Consider the following 24,521-nt stretch of genomic DNA (forward strand, 5'->3'; position numbering starts at 1 on the left):
TTTAAATATATTTTCTATCATATCTACTACTGAAATGTTTTGGCTTGTAACGTTTGGCATTTAAGAAATCAAGACAATTCCTCTATTAAAAACCTACTATTAAATGTTCATATTGCATAACTCATAAGTGTATTTTTGCGCTTATGCCATTACCAGGATATGATTAGAAATATGTATTATACATGTATATATATATATATATGTGTGTGTGTGTGTGTGTGTGTGTGTGTGTGAAAATCTAGAATTAAATTTAGTAAAGCAAAAAAAAGCAAGTTTAAGTTTATTGTTCAAATACGAAAAAATTATTATTCAATAAGGAATACAAAATTGTAAAGTTTATTTTCTTTGCTCGTCTTTTAAGAGGAAATGTTTTCAGCAAGATACAGTTTAAAAGTAGTCATAAATTTTGCTATTTATGTAAGATATAAGCTAGCAACCTCGAGAAGAAATAAGATTCTACGGGTTGCACACACACAAATAGTCAAACGTGAAGAATTCGAGATATTCCACCATTGTCTAACGGAATGCATCATTTTACCCACAAATATGTGAGCAGCTATCGGTCAAAGGATGAAATAATAAACAAAGAAATTTTTTTTTTTATTACATTTTCACCCCAAACAAGGCACATTGCCACTTTAATGTAGGGGGCTACTATCAGGGGAAACATCTACTGGGGTACTATGTAGGGATTAGGGCAGCGAGATGTTGGTTCACGTTGCACTTGAACTTATGCATGTCAGTACAGTTGGGGAAGCAGTGACCTGGAATGGAATTCCAAAGTCTAGCAGTTCTGGGGAAGAAACTACTAGAGTAGAAAGATCTTTTACATCTAGGGATCTCTACAGTGTGGGGGGTGAGATTTTGTAGCTTGTCGGGTCTGTCGAGGGTGTTCACGTCGTGGGGGCACAAGTGCTTGCAGTTCTTCAGAGCATTCACCATTATAATACTTGTAGAACAGGCAGAGGGATGCAACGTTTCGACGATGGGACAGAGGCTGAAGTTTTGATGCCAGTTTAGGGCCTATCAGATTTGCGACTCTCTTTTGAACCCTGTCAAGGAGCGAGAGACTAGTAGCCGATGCACCGGCCCAAATGTGACAGCAATACTCCATACAGGGGCGAATAGTGGCCTTATAGAGGTACAGGATACTTTCGGGTGTTAGAAGTTTTCTAGCACGGTAGAAACATTTCAAACATTTCAATAGGACAAAAAATGCTTTTACAAATTAAATCATCACAGAGTCAGTCAGAAGGTCAGTCGGTCAGAGAGAGAGAGAGAGAGAGAGAGAGAGAGAGAGAGAGAGAGAGAGAGAGAGAGAGAGAGAACAAGACTGCCGCACGCCTCAACATTTCTTCTCCGCTCGACAACCATCTAACAACGCATGCCCGGACCTTTCTATAAACGTCAAACCACAGGAAATGTCAACTTGTCACTAAAAGGCTGATGCCCGGTGGGAAATAAAAGCAATATATTTTTGTAGATCAGCTGTGTTGTGATTTTTTTCTTCGCTATCAGTGTATGTATCTATTTTGTGCTAGCGACGAAAGTATGTGTTAGTATTATGTAGACTGGACAAATGCACATCGAACAATCGGCCTCAGCAATTACATGCCATTTTGCACATGTGCTGAAAATCTTAAAATCTGTGAAGCAAAGATTTAAAAATATGAGCACAATCGTTTGTGCCTATAGTTTGTTCTGCATTTACATCATGCGTTGTCCTTTTTTTTAAAAACTATTTGCTTCATCCGTACTAGATTTAGTAGTACTTTATTATTATTATTATTATTATTATTATTATTATTATTATTATTATTATTATTATTATTATTATTAATATTAATAGTATTATATTTTTATTTTATTTTAGTAGTATATGACACTAATGATACACCGGGCATGTCAACCAAAATCCAGGTCAAGTCTGATGCAATTCGGTCGATTAATTTCGCGCACCTATTCGTTTGCAATCGACACGCAATAAGCATGACACGCAAACAGGTTTAATCAATGTATATTTTTATATCACACTCAGAATATTTCTTGCGTTTCCCCGCTTCATTTTTCCTGATTGATTCCGTGTGCCATTTCCGTCTTACGGTTGTATCGCGTTACTTGCTTCTCTATTTACTTAACTCCCTCCTTTTTCCTTCAGGATAAGATGGTACATTAAATCTGCGGCAAGTTTCACAAGGTCAAAAGGATTAGAAATTAGAAACAACCGCTTAGGCGACACGTTTTAATAACGGTATTCTAACGTACAGTGTCTGTGACTTAAAGGAAGTATGGCAAATTAAAATGAAAGAATATCGACTATCTGACAGTTTTTAATCGGAGAGAGAGAGGAATAAATAATGTATATGAATAACATAGCAAAAATATAAGTAAAATGCATAATAAATAATAATAATATAAGTAAAATACATCAATTTAGATCAGAATGAAATCAAATACGGATTTACATAGAAACGCAGTAAAAGGTTTTATTTTTCGCGCGAAACGTCCAAAAGTAGCAGGTTTTTAAAACATACACAATTATTGAAGTTGTAGTTAAAGTATGTTATTAAACAATTGGGGGGGGGGTAAAAATTATTTTTTATTTTTTAGACATTACATGCAACGATCTAATTTCATTGTTGCAGTAGCAAAGGGAATACACATGACGAGAGAAAGAGTAATATGCACGCATAAACTATCAGAGAGTGGACAAATATATTCATTTATTACTAGCGGGACATATTGAAATTACACACAGGACTCATTCATATATTGATTGATATATTGATGTTAGCATTCTGTATATATGCAGCGTAAATGAAGACGCTCCTATATTAATGTAGTTACTTTGTTAAAACTGCCAAAGTATTTATCCAAGCCAACAGGGACGCACAGCGTAGCCCGTTCGTAAAGTACGCTTAAATATGATATTTTAATTCTTGCAGATTTCGAATATATTATTATAGAGTTAAGGTTCTATCAGTTTTTATATATTATAAAGTTGTGATTTAAAAATAAAAAAATAGATCTATATGACTTTTGTTCATCAGCTTCAATCGAAAGCCAATCCCAAATATATGTATATATATATATATATATATATATATATATATATATATATATATATATATATGTGCGTATGGGAAGGTTGGGTTGTTCGATGTCTATATATACACTTTTAAAAATGCGTTAAAATAAATATGTACATTTTTTTTCTTCTGTAAACTTATTCATATATATATATATATATATATATATATATATATATATGTGTGTGTGTGTGTGTGTGTGTGTCTGAGTATATATGTGTGTTTAACATAGTTCATTTAGCTATACTCAAAACTGAAACAAAAACTTATGAATTCTTGATAAAATTATTTATAAAAAAAAAAGACTAATAAGGTGCCATCAGCTAAAACCTAAACAAAAACAAAGACTTATGAAGAATTCTGGATTTAATTATTTCTTAAAATCGATTATTGGGGTGCCATTGGCTATATTTGTAAACCTAAACAAAAACCAAAACTTATGAGGAATTCTTGGGAAAATTATTTATAAAAATAATATGTGACTTATGTGCCATCAGCTGTAATCGAAACCGAACCACAAATTAAGAAGAATTCTTGGTAAAATTATTTCTAAAAAAACTTACATGACTTGAGTGGCATCAGCTATAATCGAAACCGAAACCAAAACTTATGGAGAATTCTTGGTAAAATTATTTATTACAAGAAATGAAAATACATTAAAATTAAACTATATATATATATATATATATATATATGCACACACATACATACACACACACACATATATATATATATATAAATAGATAGATATAGATAGTTATATAACAGAGAATCCAAACGACCCCGAATTTCTCGAAAAAAACGTGACTGTTTAGACGATAGAAGTCTGTCTCTGATTATAAGAGACGCATTGTATGATGGGAGGAAAGCATTGAACATATTACGAGAACATTCTTTACCGAAAATAGTAATAATCACTCTCTAAGGAAAACTTGTTGTCACTCAGCTTCCAGGAAACATCACAGGGTGTTTACAAGGAGAGTTCTTTGATGACCTCTGTGAAAGCTCCTTGTGAGCCAATCATTTAAGTGATTTTACGATGCGTACGAGTGCTATTATAGGACAATAATATATATCGCGAGGTAAAATACCAGTTTGGAAAACTGGTGCAGTCTATCGTCCTCTTGAGGGTAGATGGGCCTCTCTTAAGCCGTGGCAGGCAACTCATCTACTGATGGCGTCACGATAAAAATGTCCTTGATAGCCCTGGCGAAGCATCAATTATTCAGCTACGGACAAGATTTGGATTACACTACAAACTCGTGTAATGAGTTCAATCTCGGATGCGGCCGCATAGTTAGTTTTTTATATAGTAGTAGTATACACGGCATAATCGCGTTGACTCACTGGTTCTCGTCAGATCAACGAAGTTAAGCAATGTTGAGCCTGGTTAGTACCAGATGGGTGACTATTTGGGAATTCTAGGCGCTGTATGTGATCTCCGCTGATCTCGGCATTTGTTTTCAGTCGTCCTGTACTTCACTTGACACTGGTATTTAACAATGTTATTTCAAGAGAGGTGTGGTTGAGATTGCGCACCTCCTGCCACAAAAAAATTCACGCACAAGCAACCCTTCGTGGGTATCCATAGCCTGTCTAAGACTGAAGGAACCTGCTTTTTTATATAGTAGTAGTAGTAGTAGTAGCAGTTCATAATCTGTTTACTTACTGAGTTACTCGAGCATGCTCCGGACCAAATCGTGTGCAGCCCCTTTACGTTCTAAGTGGCATATACCTTATTTGAGCTGAAAAAAGAACACTAAGAGAAACATTATATCGGGTAGATGCGTACCCTATACGTTTGCAATCGTCAGACAATTATTTAGACACGCATAACTGGTTTAATCAATACAAGTATTTATATCATACTTAGCATTTTTCTCGCTTTTCTCCGCTTCATTTTTGAGATTGATTCAGTGTGCCATTTCCGTCTTACGACTGTGCTATATTACTTGCTTCTCCATTTACTCAATTTCCCTTTTCCTTCGAGGATTAGATGCTGCATTAATTCCGCAAGAAGCTTTATGAGGGCAAAAGATTAGAAATCGAACACACGTCAACTCGACAATTTTATGATTAATGTATTGTAAGAAACAACGTCCATGGAATGCGGTAAAATGATGGCTGGAGAATATCAACTGCTAGGTTTTAATGAGAAAGAGACGAATAAAAAATGTATCGGTTCTGGCAGACAAAAGAAAACATAGATAAATTACATCAAATCTGAACTAGAACGAAATAGAAAGTGATAAATAGGGCTATGACAACAGCATATTATTTTCTTAGTTTTGATTCTCATGTATATATCCATTGATATCTTATATGTTTTTTTTATGCAGAGTGATGTGACATTCGATTGATTAATTATGTCTAACTGTGTCAGATATGTACTTGAGATTCAAAACAATGAAAAGAATATGCTGTTGTCATAGCCCTAGTGATTACCACAATGGATGGTTTAACGCGCTGAGCGTTGTTCTTCATGTCGAAAAGGTAAACAGATAACAATATATGGTTGAGGAGGTACACAAATATACCGTCAAATGCATAGACGATGAACTCTATAAGTTATTGAAAAACGCACTGTTAGCAATCATTAAAAAATAAACTATATTTAAAGACAAATATTACTAACTAGCATCAACCGGTGTCATTCCACACAATGAGAAATATATGTAATAAACAACTACAGTAGAACCGCAGAATACAATTTTAACAATCAGGAACACAATACAGTACAGTATATAACAGACATGTATATAATAAAATGACAATATCAATAACACCGTTAGGCGGGGCACATACCGTAACTAGGGGCCGGAGAAAAACGTTGTATTCCACATCGTAACTTGAAAAAAAAACTATCCTAGGGCCACCATATCCTGGAGTTCTTCTGTAGTACAACTATTATATAGAAAGAAACTATGTGTGTCTTTGAGTTCGTTCCCCATGGACTCGGTTTTTATGAAATACAAACACGAAGGTATTTTATGTGTCTAGCTGTGTCCTTAGAGTTTGTATCGTAATGTCCTTGACGAGTACCGATAATCGAAATAATCCGTTGAAAGGAGAAACATGCGATTTTAACCAAAGTGAACAACTTACACAGCTTAAAATCAGAAGTGCATGTAAGAAGTTTGATTCCCAAACAAGCAGAAAAGCTCTAATATTAGATCAACAGTAGGCTCTTTTATAAGGGGGGACGTTTTCAGAATGAATGTTTCTCTTTAGACTTCAACTGAAACTTGAATTTTGCATTTTAAACTTAAATTCAAGCCATTATGAACCCTGTGTATCGTTTTATTGCAACTTAATATTTTTTTGTATTTAAATTGCAGGTTATTATTATTTTTTTAATATTGAAACTTCATTTAATATTTTTGTTAATATTGAAATTGCAGGTTAATATGTTTTAAATATTGAAATTACTATTAAACGCAGAAAAAAATGAAAGAACATAGCAAGCTGCCTTATTTCCCTGATTTTTGTGGAATTTGGACAAATATTTTTAAAATTCTGCTAAATTTTCTATTTCATAGTAATTTTATGTGTGTATCACTTTATTGCACATTTCCCAAAATGCCTGGGAAGGATCGATTGACAGCTAGTGAAAACGAACGTGTTGTTTCAGGCGTTGCAGAAGGTTTATCTCTCGTTGATCTAGCCAAGGAGCTTGGAAGAGATCGAAGAACATTGTCTTTATTTGTTGAAAATCCAAACATGAAACCAAGGAAGGACAAAAACACAAGAGAGTCAGTTTCTGATCTTGATGTTAGAAAAATTCGCCGCAACTTATCAAGCAGCCAATCAGCATCAGTGCTGCTATATTTGACTAGGTTGGAATACCTTCCTTGTCCAGAATGACACGCTGCCATGTCTTAACCAAAATTGCAAGAAACATTAAGCCCATAGAAAGCCCTTTTTAAAAACCAAGCTCATAAGGAAAAACGTTTAGGTTTGGGCTCAGAAATACATGAAAACCAGCTTTACATTGAGAAAAATGCATTGTAAAACGTGATAAGTGTGTAAAAAATAAAGTCTTCTGCATAAAATGTTGCTTGTTTAAATGTACCACTCCCGTCTTCTTTGCTCGTCAAAGTTTTTAGTTTAAAAAAAAATACGAGGCTTAACTTTTGGAACGAGTCATGCATGACAAAACGCACGTTATACACTCATGAACAACCATCGTTTGTCTCTAGAAAATTACATTAAGAATACTAGTGACTATGTAGAAATATAATTCCTTGCGTAGAAAAGGTTTCTTGTTTTTTATAGTTTCACTCACGTTCTTTTAGTTTTGCAAATATTTTTAGCTAAAATAAGGCGGTATTATTTTGGGAACAACCTTCGTATGACAAAGGCCGCACGGGATGCCGATCCAATCATCGTCAATCGTTGGCAAAATTGTTGTGAGAAAGGAGGTGACTATGTAGAAAACTAAATGCTAAATCACAAACAGTCGCTCGTTTTAATGACAGCAGTCTCGTTTTAGTAGATATTAAACCTTTCGAGATTTAAAAAAATATAAGCGTTTCTTTAATTGAAAAACTCATTTTATGTCAAAAGAAAAAAAAATTGTTCTAAAAAAAAAAATGAAAGTCGTACATCAGAGAAACTTTGGACGAAGAATGGGTCTTCTATTGGCTAGTCACTCTGTACAAGTGTTGGATTGAATAAGCCTGCAGATGGAGAGCGAATCCTTTCTCATCTTAGACACGAAAAAATCATGTGCGAGGATGCTGAAAGATTCAATATTTTTTATGGAGAAATTCTTGTTTGTGATTAGTTTCTTACATGGCTTCATTTGAGTGCCTATCGCCAGTGTCTATAAGGAACACCTTCAAACTTTCTGTAATCATACCCAATACATAAAAATTATAGCTACGTCTTCTAATTGTTTAATCTAATAACAAGGACCATTCAGTTTGGATGTTTCACTTGGTGTCAAATTTATATATACATATATATATATATATATATATATGTATATATATATATATATATATATATATATATATATATATATATATATATATATATATATATATAGGTGTGTTTGATAGGTTTTGAATAAATTCAATTATTTACGAAAGTGCATTTTTACCTAAATGCGAATTAAGGAATAACTTTCTCGTTAACCAATTTGGTACCCCCATATGGGGAGCGGCATATATATTGTTTTTAAAATATAATTATCCTCTGAAACCTGTTTCGTCGTCTACGACTCATCTCACTAGATTCAGCCACTCTGATGAGTCGTAGACGACGGAACACGTGTCGGTGGATAATTATATTTTTAAAACAATATATATATATATATAGTCATTGGCATACAGTACTGTTTCGTTGTACTACAGCTCAACAGTGCGGTTGGACTAGCACTTTATCTTTGCCAGTGATTAACTTCCAACTATCACGTTGATAGTCGGCAGTTCTGAATTCTGGCCAATGAAATCGATTCTCGTAAATGACCTCATCAAATGTCCGTTAAATAAACAGTTGCCCGCCGCTTTTACATTGCTCGAGCTGCTTGGTTACAAACCAACAAACAGCGAGCCTCACTTTATGCCCAATTTAAGCAGCAGGTGGTATACATTTACGTCTGTGCTCTACCCAAAGGGCTTAACATATATATAGTCGTCCACATACAGTACTGTTTCCTTGTATCACAATTCATCAGTGCGGCTAAACAAGCATTTGGCCCTAGCCCGAGACTTACCCAGCAACCATCGCTTTAGATAGTCGGCAGTTAGGTTAAATAAAACAAATTACATTACATATAAAAAAAAATAAAACAAATTACATTACATGTAAAAAAAAAGTATGAAACAATTTTCGTAATAATTATTTCATGCTCTACAATAATAAAGTGATTATATTTGCATGAAGATTATTTAGAACATGTTAAATTGTGTATTCTACGAAAAGATAAGACTATGTCGCCTTTCAAATATATAGCCAGGTAAAAAAAATGTTCACAAAAAATGTTAATTTCCTGTCACCATAATCGAATTTCGCGTCTGTGAATAATAACAATTTTAAATTATTACGGATCGTTTGCGGAATCCCTGGGAAAATATAAAAGTAAATCAACGATTTAAAAAAAAACGAAAAATTGTGTTCCGTTATAAAAAGAAATAAAGTCTACGATAAAAAAAAAACCCTCATAATTTAAAGAATCTATGAGTTTATTGTCATTATGAAACAGTCAGAATGAATTACATATACGATGTACACCAAAAAGAATAAACACATATACAGTTCATCTCGGCAAAATTAAACGTCTGGGTTTTTTACAGATATATACTAGCTGATTATATACCCGGTGTAGCCCGATTGAAACATATGACCGGGCGAAGAGATTAGGCATGTACTATATAAGATGCACCGGTTAGCTAACCTTGTACGAAAATGGCTACAGGTCAATCTGGGTATATGAAAACCAGACGTGAAATAATTTTCATAGCTTAAAGCTTAATTAACTTTCATAGCGTTAATAAATACGGTAAACGAAACTATTGCCAGCTATTAATTAGTGAAGTAAAATAAACTAAATTAAATATAAATTAAATTTAAAAAATAACTTACAAGAATACACCTTTAAATAATACTTCGAAACAGAGCAATTAAACGATTCTATTACAACAAATCACACTGGCTAAATAAAAAATGTCATGGGGGCGTTTTAATATTTTTAAATAGAAAAATTTGGTTTTTAATATCAATGTTAGACTGAGGAAAAACTCAATTTTATGGATATATACATGCGTTAAACACTTTATTTCCTTATAGGTCCAAACTCTTAAAAGAATGCCATAACGACGAGTTTTAAGGATTCCTTTGTCCTGAGTTCGGTACACAGATTCGCCTTTTACATCTTCGCTCTAAACCTGCCCGCTTCTTACAGGATCGTCCACATGTCTCTCGCAAACGCGTTTCTCGCCAACTCATCTTTTTAATCTCTGCTGACTATTACGTCCGCAAATCAAACCAAATAACGCGCCATTCATGTAAGCTAAAATATGTTTACTTCTAACCAAATTCCACAACTACTCCGAAAATTCCTAAATCGACTTTGCTTATTGTTGTGGTTGCAAGGTTGAACAATAATTAGTAAGGAAATACAATGAAGACGCAAACAACAAGATAACGCAATAATAAGTGTATTAAAGAAAAGGTATATTTACAATATGTACAAATGACGGTGTCGAGTCAGAGAGTCTTGGTGGGAGGACATGTACGCTCTTCGGCGTCACTTCCGGTGGCATTTGAGTAAGACACACCAAGGCCAACCTAGGCTTGCCATTTATAGTGTTATGTTATTCGCATATGCAAATAAGTGGTTGCCACCACAACACCCCCCTCCAAAGATTTGAAGTCACACAGATTTCAATATCCTTTTCTTTACGTATACGGTGGGGGCTGCCCACTCGCTGTGTTCTATTTTTGATAGAATTCCCGTCTGTTACAATCTATTTAATTCTTTATCAATCTTTTCCAACCCAGCGAACGGAACATTTCGCTTGTTTCTAAAAATTGGGCTGGCGTTTTCTTTAAGTTCAAACGAGGCCTTGAATTTATTGCAGCTACCTAAGTTAGTCGTGAATGCCTCAGGAAATAATTCTTTTAAATCGTCTTTTATATTTACTGTTGTTGGAGAAGAACATCTTAATTTTTTACAGAATGTATTGATTGGCTTATCCCATAGTCCGAATTTCTCAATTAAATCTATTGCAAACAGATTTTCACTATTTGTTAGTACGAATATTTTTAATTTCTTCGAAATCCCTTTCAATTTTATCGGGAGGACAACTTCTCCTTCAAATTTTATACCACCACCAGTTACCGTCCGGGCTGCTTTACTAGTTTTCATCATGGCCGGTTTTCCCAACTTTTTCCACGTATTCAGGTTTATTATAGAAACATCGGAGCCGGAGTCGAGTTGTAAATTTATTGATGTTTTAAATATTTCCACATTTACGTATTTTCGCCGATCTTTGTCTAATTTTGTATTTGATTTTGTTTGCTGTACTCTCTTTCTGGTGTAATCTTTATATCTGCAGCAATCGCTTTTGTGTCCCACCTTCTTACAAATGTAGCATTTTTTCTTCTTATAAGGACAATCTGATTCCCAATGCTTTTCTGCACATCTCTTACAGTTATATCTAGGAAGAGGCTTGTTATATTCTGTACTATATTTATGGTTATTATCTTTGGAATATCCCGTTCCATTGCTTTTCTTTGTAAAGTTCTTGGTTGGTGCGTATGGTTTTCTAACTTTTCTTACATATGCCACTCCGGATTCTTCTATATTTTTTTAATCCTTTTTTAGTGTAATGGCCGTTTCACAGTCCTCTGCTAGTTTCTGGAGGGTTAAATCTTTCTCAGATTCCAGCTTAGACAACACTTGTCTGCGTATTTCTGCATTTTTCGTGGAAACTAACCCTTGAGCGAAGATTAGACATTTAAAATCTTCTACCGTTAGTTCTGCAAGCTTAAAATTATCGAAGTTTTTATTGACAACTGATGCGTATGTCAAATAATCTTGGTTGTCCATCTTTCTTAGATTCATGCACAGCCATCTTTTATGAAAAAGAGATATATTTGGATTAAATAATTCTTTTAGTAATTTTACAGCTTCCATGAACTCTAATTCCGCAGTTTTTAGGTAATATGTAATCTACGAATTTGCTGTGTTCTGATGTACCCAATTTTCTGAGTAAGAGGCTCACTTTCTGACTATTTGGCCAATTTTTACAGTCCAGTTGAAAAACATCCTCGTATCTTGTGTAGTATGCTTCAAAATTCTTCTCTTCCTCAGGCACATAATGAAATGTGTCCATGCTATTAAAAATAGTTGTATGGGAGAAATTAACACTATCGACATTTTCTCGATTACTCTTTAGTAGTTCCAGTGTTTTAGCAAAACGTTCATCTTGTCTTTCTTCATATTCCAATTGTAGTTTCTTATGCCTTTCTTCCTGTTCCAATTGCAGTTTTTTCTGCTTTAATTGTGCCATTTTCTGCTTTTCTTCTTGTTCCTGCTGCCATTTCAATAATCTGTCCTCTCTCTTTTCCTCGCGGTCAGCCTGTACCTGTATTTGTGTTTGCAAAAGCTCGTTTTGTGTAGCTTGTCTGCGTTCATCCCGCTCAGCCTGTGCTTGTAAAAATTGCATGAACATTTTTGATAAGTCTTCCATGTTTTTTTTTTTTTTTTAGTGTGTAGTTTAAAAAAATATTGTACCATGTACAATATACACCGGTTTGGGTTACAACAAAAAAGCAAATTGCTGTAAGCTCCTGTTTTCAATAATAATATCGCTGCTTGCAATAATATATTCTTTTTGCGAGTCACGCTGCAAAAAAAAAAATAAAACAGGTTTATCTGGAATCACGAAATGGAATTGACTTTCCGTTTTTAGGCACTTACTAATAAGTAACTCTTTCCACAAAATAAAAGTTTGGGTTTTTTTTTTAATCGAGTCACAATTGAATAAATGTATGCAGTACATTTAGTTCTTTGAGTTTTTTTTCTCTAGTATTTTAGTAATCAAAATACCTCTTAAATTGAGATTACCTTTTTTTCGTGACGTTTTACTGTATTATCCGTTATTCAGTGACAACTTCAAGAACAAAATCCTTTCCTTGAATTTTAGTTTTAGCTGTGGTATTTCCTTTTAGTACCGACGTCAACCAAAACATTAATTAAAATATCCTTTAGTTGTTGTTTTGTTTACGGAGAACAGTAATTAGAATCCACTGGTGAACTTTTTTCGTAGGTTACTTCCTTGCTTTTCGTAATACGGGTCTGACCTGTCGTTTTTGCGACAGAACAAAGTTCGCTTTTCGTTTGCAAGTTGGTCCTTTAGTAAGATGTGTCGTGTAGCGACAAAACAAAAATTCACTTTTACATTCGTTTGCAAGTCGGATTCCCAGAAAACGGCGTAAATTGTCGCTTTTGCCACGTTAGAGTTTTTTTTTCACTTGAGTTGAAACTTCTCTTTAGCGTAAAATCCGTTTGCTCGTCAACACGTTGCATTCCTTAAAAAAATGGTCAACCCTTGCGTTGTACTTTTTTTTTAAATAGTTCTTCGTCAAACTGTTATATTTGACGCTTCATATCTCGTCGCCAACTGTTGTGGTTGCAAGGTTGAACAATAATTAGTAAGGAAATACAATGAAAACGCAAACAACAAGATAACGCAATAATAAGTGTATTAAAGAAAAGGTATATTTACAATATGTACAAATGACGGTGTCGAGTCATAGAGTCTTGGTGGGAGGACATGTACGCTCTTCGGCGTCACTTCCGGTGGCATTTGAGTAAGACACACCAAGGCCAACCTAGGCTTGCAATTTATAGTGTTATGTTATTCGCATATGCAAATACGTGGTTGCCACCACAACACTTATAAACTTTCTTTTGACATTCCTGGCTAAACAGTCAGAGCTGTAAATATACATTTTCCAAAATCTAAAAGTTTTATATTTTAATTGAAAAATTGAAAAAATAATAATCGCCGAGGTTACCTGCCGTTGTCCGAACAATATCTAACACATTTCATTAGATGGTATGTGACTGAAAAGGGCAAACGTTTCTGGGCTTAACTGATCCTTCTTTAATCGACTTTTTCGATTACACTGGCCAACGACAATAAACTGTCATTGTGCCTAAAATGTTTTAACTGTTTTTACCTTATTTGAGGGCTCTGAATCCAAAAATGCTGTCACTTTTTTCTATCAGGTCTAGTTTCCGCTCTATGGTATACACCCTCTGTAGAAAGTAGATGCCGACGATAAAAACAGCCAAATCGAATAAGCAATATTTTTTATGTATATCTAAGGCACATATTTATGAAAAAACAACAACAAAATATTCACAATTAAAGCTTAAGTTGTAAAAAATCCTTAGCATACACATCATCATCCATAAATTTACATTTTACTGATTTTCTTGAATGTGGCTTCCGGCATTATCGCGTTTGATAGACCAACAGTAGTTTATAAAAACGTTGGTATCCCAACGCCATTAATAGCGTACTTCCATGTCGGTGGAAGCGCTCTCCTTCCTTGCAGCTCACATCATCTAGATTTTCTAGAAAATGGGCAAGATGGCAGTGGATAAAATGTAATTTAATGCACATATTTGAACCCAGTTGATGGAGACTTATGAGTAAGGTTTACACCAACTGAATGTAGTCGGGCATCTTTCATTTTTTCCTAAGAAGAATTATAGAACATTCGTAAACGTCGTTCAAGCACTCAATTTTGCAGGATTCATAGAAAGAAATCTGTATTATTCATTAAATTTAAACTCTGGGCATATAATAAAAAATTTCAACTTTTAATTTCTCTAAGGTCAGACCTGTAAATTTTATGCAAATATATTTTAAACAGACGCCGGCTTTCTCAAGAGCTTTCACGAACTGTTTCATGGTACCAAGCTTCATGCAAAGAGTAAGAAACACATTTTTGAACGCTTTTCCAAAAAAGTCAGAAAATTTAGACCTAGAATCAATTCACTGTGCACAGGCTTATCTTTTTTATCCAGTGTTCTGTTCTTGTTTTTCTATCCAACAAACACAAGCATCAAGGCATTTTTTTCTAGCAACCTTGTAGGAGAAATCAAACCATGTTCGAATCGACAGATATCATCCATTGGTGATGTCTGTATGAAATCTTTTCCGAAATAAATTTGTTTTCATCATATTCTTGAGGGCCGGATGAACTGATCCATATAATTTGCCATTGTGAAGAAAACCAAATTTTGAACTTCTTTAGAAACTGTCTATAAAAACGTGCAAATCTTGACAATAATACTGTTCGACACCAAGCTACCGCAGCAGGCCGGCAACGCCGTTGCAATCGCTATATATTATTTGTTTTCCTGGGTGAAATATGGCTAGAATTCAATATGGCGTTTTTTGCAGATGGTTATAAGTGTTCCAGGCTGATGTAAATTTGTTTACTTTAGTCTTGAAGCTAAAAGTTCAGAGGATTCTTTGTAAAGGTTTAGATCTCTAATCAGATAATTAACTTTTCTTTCAGAAAGAAGATGTGGTAAAGAAGAATGAGGAAAACCGACGTCGGAAACAGTGGCTTCGCTACCGTTCGTTGACAAACAGAGACTTGGTCTTCTTTAGAACAAGGCAAGCCTTTAAACATTGGAACAGTGTGGAATTTGTAGACTCGAAGTTTGGATAATCCAACAAATTCCTTTTCTTCCTTTTGATTCCCTTCGATTTGATTGTACAGAAATAGTTTTTCGGTTCACGATAGGCCATTGAAATACCAAACTAGAGTAAATTTCTGTCCTTGTTTTGTTTTTTGTTACTGTCGAAGACGCTCAACACATTGCTTGCATATAATATTGGATGCCTATACCTTATCTTAATCATTCAAGTAAATAAAATGAGCACACTTCACAAATTCACTGATCCCTTTCCTGTTTAATTACAACGTATATTACACGAAAAACACATTTGGATTATTAAAACAACGTCACCTAGATGATGTAGCCATGCTTAAGTTTTGCTCTAAAAATCTGCAACAAAAGTAAAATAACGCAGCATAATTATTTCCTGTCTGATTCATAAATGAATTCCCACATTAAGAGAATAAACCTTACTTTGACACAGAAATCAACAAAAACATGCAACAATCAGTAGGCCCATTTACTACTCAGTGTCCACTTCGTATTAACTACATGCCTCATTATATAGAAAATGTGACTTTAATTTAAAGTTTATGATGTCATAATAAATTAAAATACATCACAATAGAATTCTACAACTGTAATTATGAAACTAAAATGTATATAGAAACACGCATAATATACTGTCGTCGCACGCACCTACGCTTCACTGTCAGATAAGCTATTCTAAAAAATAAAAAATCTGAAGACTAGTGCATAAACCACAGGTATATTTATTTAAAGAGAAAGAATAAAAACCGAAAGAGAAAGATGACGGCTATGAGACAATAAAACAATAACAACAAAGGAGGAAAATTAAATGAAAGAAATCGAAAGTTTGAGGAAAATATGCCATGCAATTGTTTAGAAGAAGAAATTAGTAAAACATACCGCTGATGCTGGGAGTGGGAATTGGTAAAGAAGAAAAAGGCGTGCCGTGTCGCCAGTGGTTGAAAAAATGAAGTAAAGACCAACCAACCGGACGAGAAAATAAGGTGAAAATAATTTTTTAGTTAAAAATAACTTAAAGGAAGATAATGGGTTAACAATAGGGAGGCAGAATACCTCATTTAAAGATAAAAAATGGTCTAAAATAGCAAATATCTCCAAAAATAATCTAATGAAAAAATAATGATCTTCAGGATCAACATGCCTAAATTAGTCTAAATTGGCATAGTAAACTTTGGTACTAAAAATGTGTTGGTCAGATTCATTAACACCATTGAGCTAATTATTAAAATAGATATTCGTCAATATAATATGCAAATGAACTTACTCCTTAAAAGTATATTTCTTATGAATACATAGTATATACGGAAATCATGTATGAATAAAAATGTATAGAAGTCCGTTTTAAATATAAAAAAAATTGTCAAACAATGTACGGCTTGTATATTTTAATTAAATTCAATGTATATATATATATATATATATATATATGTGTGTGTGTGCGTGTGTGTGTATGTGTGTGTGTGTGCATGTGTGTGTATCATGTTTTTTGTTGATTAATATTCGGTATTAACGTGTCTTTTCTATAAATCAGAGGGGAAATCTCATTTAAAGATCGTCTATATTTTTTAAACATGAACATTTATATATATATATATATAAATATATATATATATATATATATATATATATATATATATACATTTATATATAATCCATTTATTTTACTTAGATCCATCAAAGATGGCCGTTACTTAAAAATATTCCCGCTTCGTAAGAGTGGAATGCACTATATATTTTGTGTAAGAAAACCCCTCCTTCCTATTCAGTTCATTAAGCAAAAACAGATTATCAAGTTGTCGATAAAATATTCTAAATACTTTTTTAAGAATCTGGGTAAATGGGATTAAGTTGATTATCCCAAAACTGTATTGCATATATAGTTTTATTTCTACTTAAGGGGTCATTACTTATATGCTACGATCGTTTGCCGGGAGAGAGTTACCGTATTTGCTCACTAAAACAGTTTCCTATCGTTCCTAAGAACGGTACCAGTTTTCTGTGTGTTAGATACGATCAAACGATAGACACATGGGCGATAAAACACATTAGAGATGAAGCACTAGGGTGATTAGGTTTGACAAGATGTCAGTTTCATTATGGCTCCCTAGTAGTGTTGATCAAACACCACCTCTCTCAAATATACATACATGTGAAAATTAAAGCATTGTTTATAAAACATTAACCGATTAAGGAATTGTTTTAAATAATGTTTCATTGCTTTAGTTAAACATTGTACACGACGAAAGGTCTTTTGCATTTAAGACATGCATGTATTTTCTTAAAAGAAACTATTACATCGAAAGTTTTTTTCTCTTAGTGATTAATATAATGATGGCGCGCGCTTTCTTGTTTATACACATGAATGGTTAATTAAATAACAATACACAGATGCGAAAAATGTGCTTTCTAAAACCAATGCCGAATATTACCAATGTAAGCTATAATGAATTGAAAAGGGTGTTGATTGTTTTGGACATAAAAGAGTCTTTAATATAAATTAATATAAATTTATACGACGTGCCTCAATAAGTTTCCACCTATTTTTGTACAGTCATTTAAACTTGTCGTAGGCACTTTAAAAATTAGTATGTTATTGATATACATCTTATGCGATGACCGACTACATTTTATGACATTTATGATTTCAGGTTCAAATGGCTAGCTACAGCAGAAAATAGAATACACTCTACTAAAGTCTGAGTTCACAGCTAGTTCATTTCCAAAATGCAGTTTAGACCTGAGGATGATTTAAAAGAATGATGCCCAAAAAAAGTAGGTTTTAAACTTTAAAAAATGCCATAAAAACGTAGGAAATATTTCAGACTTCAAGGAAGCCAGAGAATTTTCGAGGGAGGATGAAAGGTGTGGGAAAAAAATAAAGAATTCAGATCATCTTATATAGTTTATAGTCCAAATAAAGAATTTTATGGATAAGGACCGCCATATGTCTATAGACACAATAAGTGAACGTTTGGATGTAAGTGTGGGAACTGTACACTAAATTATTCGCCATTAATTAAAGATGCAGAAGTACTGTGCGAATGCACCAGTCCATAACTCCATCTTTGTTAGAGACAATACTACCAAGATGGCCATCAAGACAGTTCCACACCCTCCCTATTGTTCATACCTTGCTTCCTGTGACTTTTGATTATTCGTTAAACTTAAGGAAAACGTTAGAGGATTTCGTTATAAGACAACTGAAGAGATAAAAGAGGCTGAGGCGAGGTTCCTTTATACACAAAAGGACTACCACGGGGCCTTCAAGAATTGTTGGAACGGTACAATACGTGCATTGCAGCGAGAGGAGATTACTCCGAAGGGGGCGAGAGTATCATGTTTGCATTATCAATAAAAGTTCCCAGATGAAAAAAGTTTAGAAACTAATTGAAGATACCTTGTATTTTTATATTTGTACGTAAATGTTTAGGTCTTAAACTAATATTGGGTTGATTATCTTGAATTTTTTAATATTACCTTAAATTTAGAGCACTCGCACTGCCCGTGTGGTAACAGATGAAATACAAAATATGATTTAATTCTAAGAGATATTTTCTCTTAATTGAACGTCCAATTACCGGTACTGAAAATATTAGAATAAAATTGCGAATTGCTTATGACTTCTACTTGGTCATGGCTGACGAAATGAGAGCATGCTACTGATGTGGATTAAATAACCGGTTTCGTTCAAAATGCATTTTAAATTCCCAAGTTTGACAATAAAATCTCCGAGTCTGACACGGTACACATTGAAGGTCGGAGATGTCATCGGCTGAAACGTTGTCCGAACAATAGTGTGAAAGATTCAAATGCTCACCTTAAAAAAATAATAAGTGAAAATGATCTTGTGTCAAACACGTTGGGGCATAGGATACGGTTTTATTTTAGAAATTGAATATTGTATTAGTTTTACATTGGCGAGTACAATATCTCCATCAACACTTATTGATTTTTTATATTCAAATGTGTATTGATTTCTTGATATGTGCCATAACGAATGTCTCATTGTTATAAAAATAAAACAATACAGTGCATTTCTTATTGTTACTTCGACCCATGCGTACGACCAACGCTTCACACTGCTATGGCACATTTGAACAATTCGGCTTCAATTTCGAACCTCTGTGGATGTGCCAGTATTTTATTCTAGCATTATATTGAAAGAAGAAAATAATTAATTTATTGCAAACTATTATTCTCATCTTTATTAGTTATTTATAAGAATAATAGTCCGCAATAAATAAATTAATATACATAATACTCATTTCAATAGTGAATTCCAATTAAAATAATATATATATATATATATATATATATATATATATATATATATATATATATATATATATATATATATACGATTTGGTACGGACCCGACCATGGAAGATCAGATAACAAATAAACGTGGATTCATAAGATAAAAAAAATCCAACCTTGATCACCCTTTGGGGCCCGTGGCGCAGTTGATAGAAACGTTGAATCTCTACAGTTCCAGATGAGCATTGTTTGAAAATAGTGGTTTCACTCCTACCCAAAGCCGGCCAGAGGCTCACTTGGCCAAAACGTGTTGAGAAGACAACAATGGAAGTGATTGCTGAGAATGCAGTTAGGAGATTCAAAGTTCTTATCCGTTGCGGTTACCACCTGACGAAGATCAGAGGAATAGTTAGCTGAAACGTCGTGAAACAACAACTAATAAAGATGAGAATAATAGTCCGCAATAAATAAATTAATATACATAATACTCATCTCAATAATGAATTCCAATTAAAATAATATATAAAAAAATAATTGTCTGCAATATGACCTAAAATCCATCAAATGGACGTGAAAAATGCTTATTCGAATACCTCAATAGACCGAAATTTATATTATCCCTCCAGAGGGATTTATAATGAAAAATAAAAATAGCGTGTGGCGACTTAACAAGTCATATGGTCTAAAGCAGAGTGCTCAGTGTTGGAATTGCATGATTATATTATTAAACAATTAAGATAATGCGCTGTAGACTCCTGTTTATCTACCCAACACAAAACGATAAACTACTGATATTGGTTTTGTGGGTCGATGATATTTTAATCGCATCAAATTGTGACATAATATTAACCGATGTGAAGAACAAATTAGGTAAAAGATTCAAAATGACCGATCTTGGCAAAATATTCTGGTTTTTGGGGATGGAATTTACGCAAAGCAAAGGACTTGTTACGATGAATATATTGAGATACATCGACAAAATACTATTAAAATTTGGAAAGGGAGAATGCAAGAAACGTTCTACACCGGTCTAAACTGATATTAGTAAAAATATAAACACAGAATCTGAAATAATAAATGATAAACTATACCGCGAAATTATAGGTAGGCTTTTATAGTTAATGACTGCGACCAGACCCGACATATGCTATACAGTAACAAAACTGTCACAAAAAAATATCACGACCGACAATGAAGGATTTAAACAGAGCTAAACAAGTCCTACGTTATTTAAAAGGAACTAAAGAACAAAAGTTATTATTTTGAAAATCAAAAGATCCCCTTAAATTAGGATTTTCGGATTCAGATTGGGGAAACGACGGAGATCGAAAAAGTATATCTGGATATTGTTTCAGACTCTCAGAAAATGGACCTATTATTTCATAGAAATCTAAAAAGCAGCAGATTGTATCTCTCTCTACAGTGTGGGTCAAAAGAATTTGCAGACCTATTTTTTCTCAATTTCTTTATTATTTTTGCTTTATTTTTTATTTTGGACTCTTCCATCATTAGCTGGTTGCCATTCTGGTTCATTCCATTACTAAATTTTACGATAAAAGCCATAATTTAATAATAGTTCGACGTTTTCTACTTTTCAGGTGAGCCAAAAGTTTATGCAGGTAAACTTAATTTATTGATAATGGCTAAAGGAAAGATTTTGACGGATAGGGAGATGGGTGAAATTGTTACATTTCATGCTGCAAAGAAGTCTACATTGGAAATTTCGAAAATTTTGAAACGAGATCATCGAACTGTGAAACGTTTCGTCATTGACGGCAAAGATGGAAGAAAAAGCATAAAAGTGGCAGACCAAAGGTGACTTATCCAGGAAATATTAGAAAAATCAAGAGGAGTTTTGTAGCAAACCCACACAGCACAAGCAAAGCTATTTTTGACCATGCAGGAGTGTCTGGCATCTCTAAAAGGACCCGAAATCGGAGTTTGAAATAGATAGCCGACCAGAGAACACAGACAAAATGTCCTCCCTTGAGTAATATAAACTGTCAGAAGCAAGTAGCATGGGCCACTCAATATTCGGACACCAATTTTCAAAATGTTCTCTGGACTGACGAGACCAGAGCAACCCTCGACGTCCCCGACGGTTGGGCCAAGGGATGGCTTCTTAAAGGCAATAGCTCACGCTTTCGATCCAGACGTCAACAGGGAGGAGGAGGAGGAGTGATGATTTGGTCTGGTATTATTGTTGGCCCTTTTCTTGTCCCTGATTCTGTCAAAATGAATTCTGTGAACTACTGCAAGTTTTTGGAAGCAAATTTATTGCCCTGGTTTAATTCTCAAAATGATGCTCTCAACCAGACTTTAATTATCCAACAAGACAATGCCCCAAGCCTTGCTTCTCGGTTCACAAAAGCTTGGCTTTCAGACAAGGAGATCTCTGAACGTCTGATGGAGTGACCACCTCAGAGCCCGGATTTGAATCCGATAGATAACCTCTGGTGGATTCTGAAGAGGATGGTTTACGAAAACGGGCATCAATTCCACAGTGAAAGACATCTAGGAGAGAATCATTAAGGTATTTTCTGAAATCACACCTCAGCAAGTGCATACATTAACATCCTCTGTTGATAGGAGGCTGATTGATTTGATTTTAAATGGAGGAAAGCGAATAAAGGGTTGAATAGTTTCGCAAATTCGTCTTGTTCTGTTAATTGTTATTTGAGTAATAACTGTTGTTTTCTTGTAATATGTTATCAATATATGGTACTATAATCATGATGACACAATTTTTTGAATTATATTTATTGCGGATAAACGAGTGTTTACAAACTCTTTTGTCCCATATTCCTTCCTGAAATCATTTAAAGATCTATACCCCCCAGTATATGATTATTTGGTTTCTGTTTCTATGAATTTACTTCATATATTTGCATATCAAACAGTGAGTAACATAGTTATTATATTGGGAATTATTGAAGCATAAATTTATCAATTTATACAATTTGCAAACACTTTTGACCCCCACTGTACGTGTGAAGCAGAATTTATCGCGATCACATACACGACCCAGGAAGCACTTTTCCTTAAAAATATCCCAAAGACTATTTGAGAGCACGAATTAACTAAAAGCCCCGTAGTAATTAATTGTGACAATCAAGCCAGTATAGTCTTAACACAGAACACGATAATCAAACAAAGATCTAACCATATAGTGATAAAATACCATTTCATAAAAAACGAGGCGAAAAAGGAATCCAATATTTTGAATTACATATCAGAACAAAATATCGCTGATGTATTCACGAAACCCGCAACAAGAATAAAGTTGAAGCGTTTTTTCTCAAAACGTGTTGGGGTGATTCGACTGAATCATTTTTTTTCACGGCCCTGCATGTATATAAATTTCTATGTATAAAAAATAAATAGTCCTGGACAAGACGTTAAACTGTATCCATTTTGTTTGTGTTAACACTTTAATCTGCTAATGCGTAACTAATTCTTTTACTGAAATAAAAAAAGAAAACAGTCACTTTTTAAAAACCTCTTCTTTGTAATTTTCCTCTTCGACAAATACTTTTAGCATGCTTATTTTAAGGCGCGCATAAATCACACTTGACTTTTATTTTTTTATGCACATTAGTTTTCTTATTTTTCAAAAATGTCCTATATTTTTTTGCATTGTTTTAATAATAAAAAAAGCAAAACAAAAAACCTCTCTTTAATCGCGTACATATTGCATGTATGTATATTTTATGTATATTTTTATATGCATATATGTATGCGTTTTCTTTCTCTTTTTTTACAAAACTGCCTAATCGAATTTAAGAAATGGTTTCTTTTTCACATAACCACCCCTTTTTAAGGTAAAAATATGTCCCATTTCTTTTATTTCTATTCTCTGTACAAATATATATCTGTTTTAACATTTGAACACAATTAAAATGGCGTCTTTTTACATGCTAAAATTTTAAGATTAAAATGATTTCTAATTTTTGTTATGTATAATTGATTATACAAATATATATTTATTTTTGAGCAGAAGGAACACAAGGGACTTCCTCATTATAAACAAATAGGGGGGTTTACAATATTTTTTAGATATATTGGGGTAGGATCTCACACAGTCGGGCGATTCTATTTATAAACGATGCTGCTAGGAAATGACGAATCGAATTAATTCACGTTCTGCTACCAACGAATCAGAAAGCAGAATTGCTCCATAAATAGTAAACCTTTTCTGTAGCAATTTCGCATGTTTTTCCGTCTCGACACGGAAAGAAACTTTTACCCTGTGGAACTGTCTACTGCAAGCCAGTCACCTTTCAAGGCTTGTGTGGAACAACGAACCATCGGAAACTGTTCTGAAACTAAACATGGCTTCACTTCTAGAATATATATATATATATATATATATATAATATATATATATATATATATATATATATATATACTCACTAGCAAATGTACCCGTCGGTGACAGGGTTCAAAAACAGCCTACAAAAAATGGACACTGATTTATGAAAGTATGATAGGTTATGAAAAGGAAAGGTTGTAAGGAGATAGCTTCGAATTTGGGGGTATCAAAACCAAAGCAAAATATGATGATAGTAAAAATAAAATAGATAAACCCCATAATTTATTATACCATACCTGTACACACTGAAACACCTATCACAATATTCTGTGGATCTATATTAAAAACCTTGTTAAACTTTGTGACATATTTCCATTCTATGGAGGTCAGGCCCGAATGAACACCCCATAATTTTATACCATATTTCTTCAAACTGAAACATAATTATCAAAGTATACTTACGCAGATAGGTATGGCAAGTCCTTATTAAAGTTTGTGTCTATTTCCATTCTATGGAGGCCAGGCGCGAACGCAGACTCCACAATTCTATACCATCCCTATTTAAGTTAAAACATACTTATCAAAATATTATTTACATCTATATCAAAAACACTTGTAAACTTTCTTTAATTTTTTATTTTTTTTATTTTCATACTTT

The sequence above is a fragment of the Euprymna scolopes genome, chromosome 35 (assembly GCF_053919585.1).
Source record: "Euprymna scolopes isolate OS-2025 chromosome 35, ASM5391958v1, whole genome shotgun sequence".
NCBI lineage: Eukaryota > Metazoa > Mollusca > Cephalopoda > Sepiida > Sepiolidae > Euprymna > Euprymna scolopes.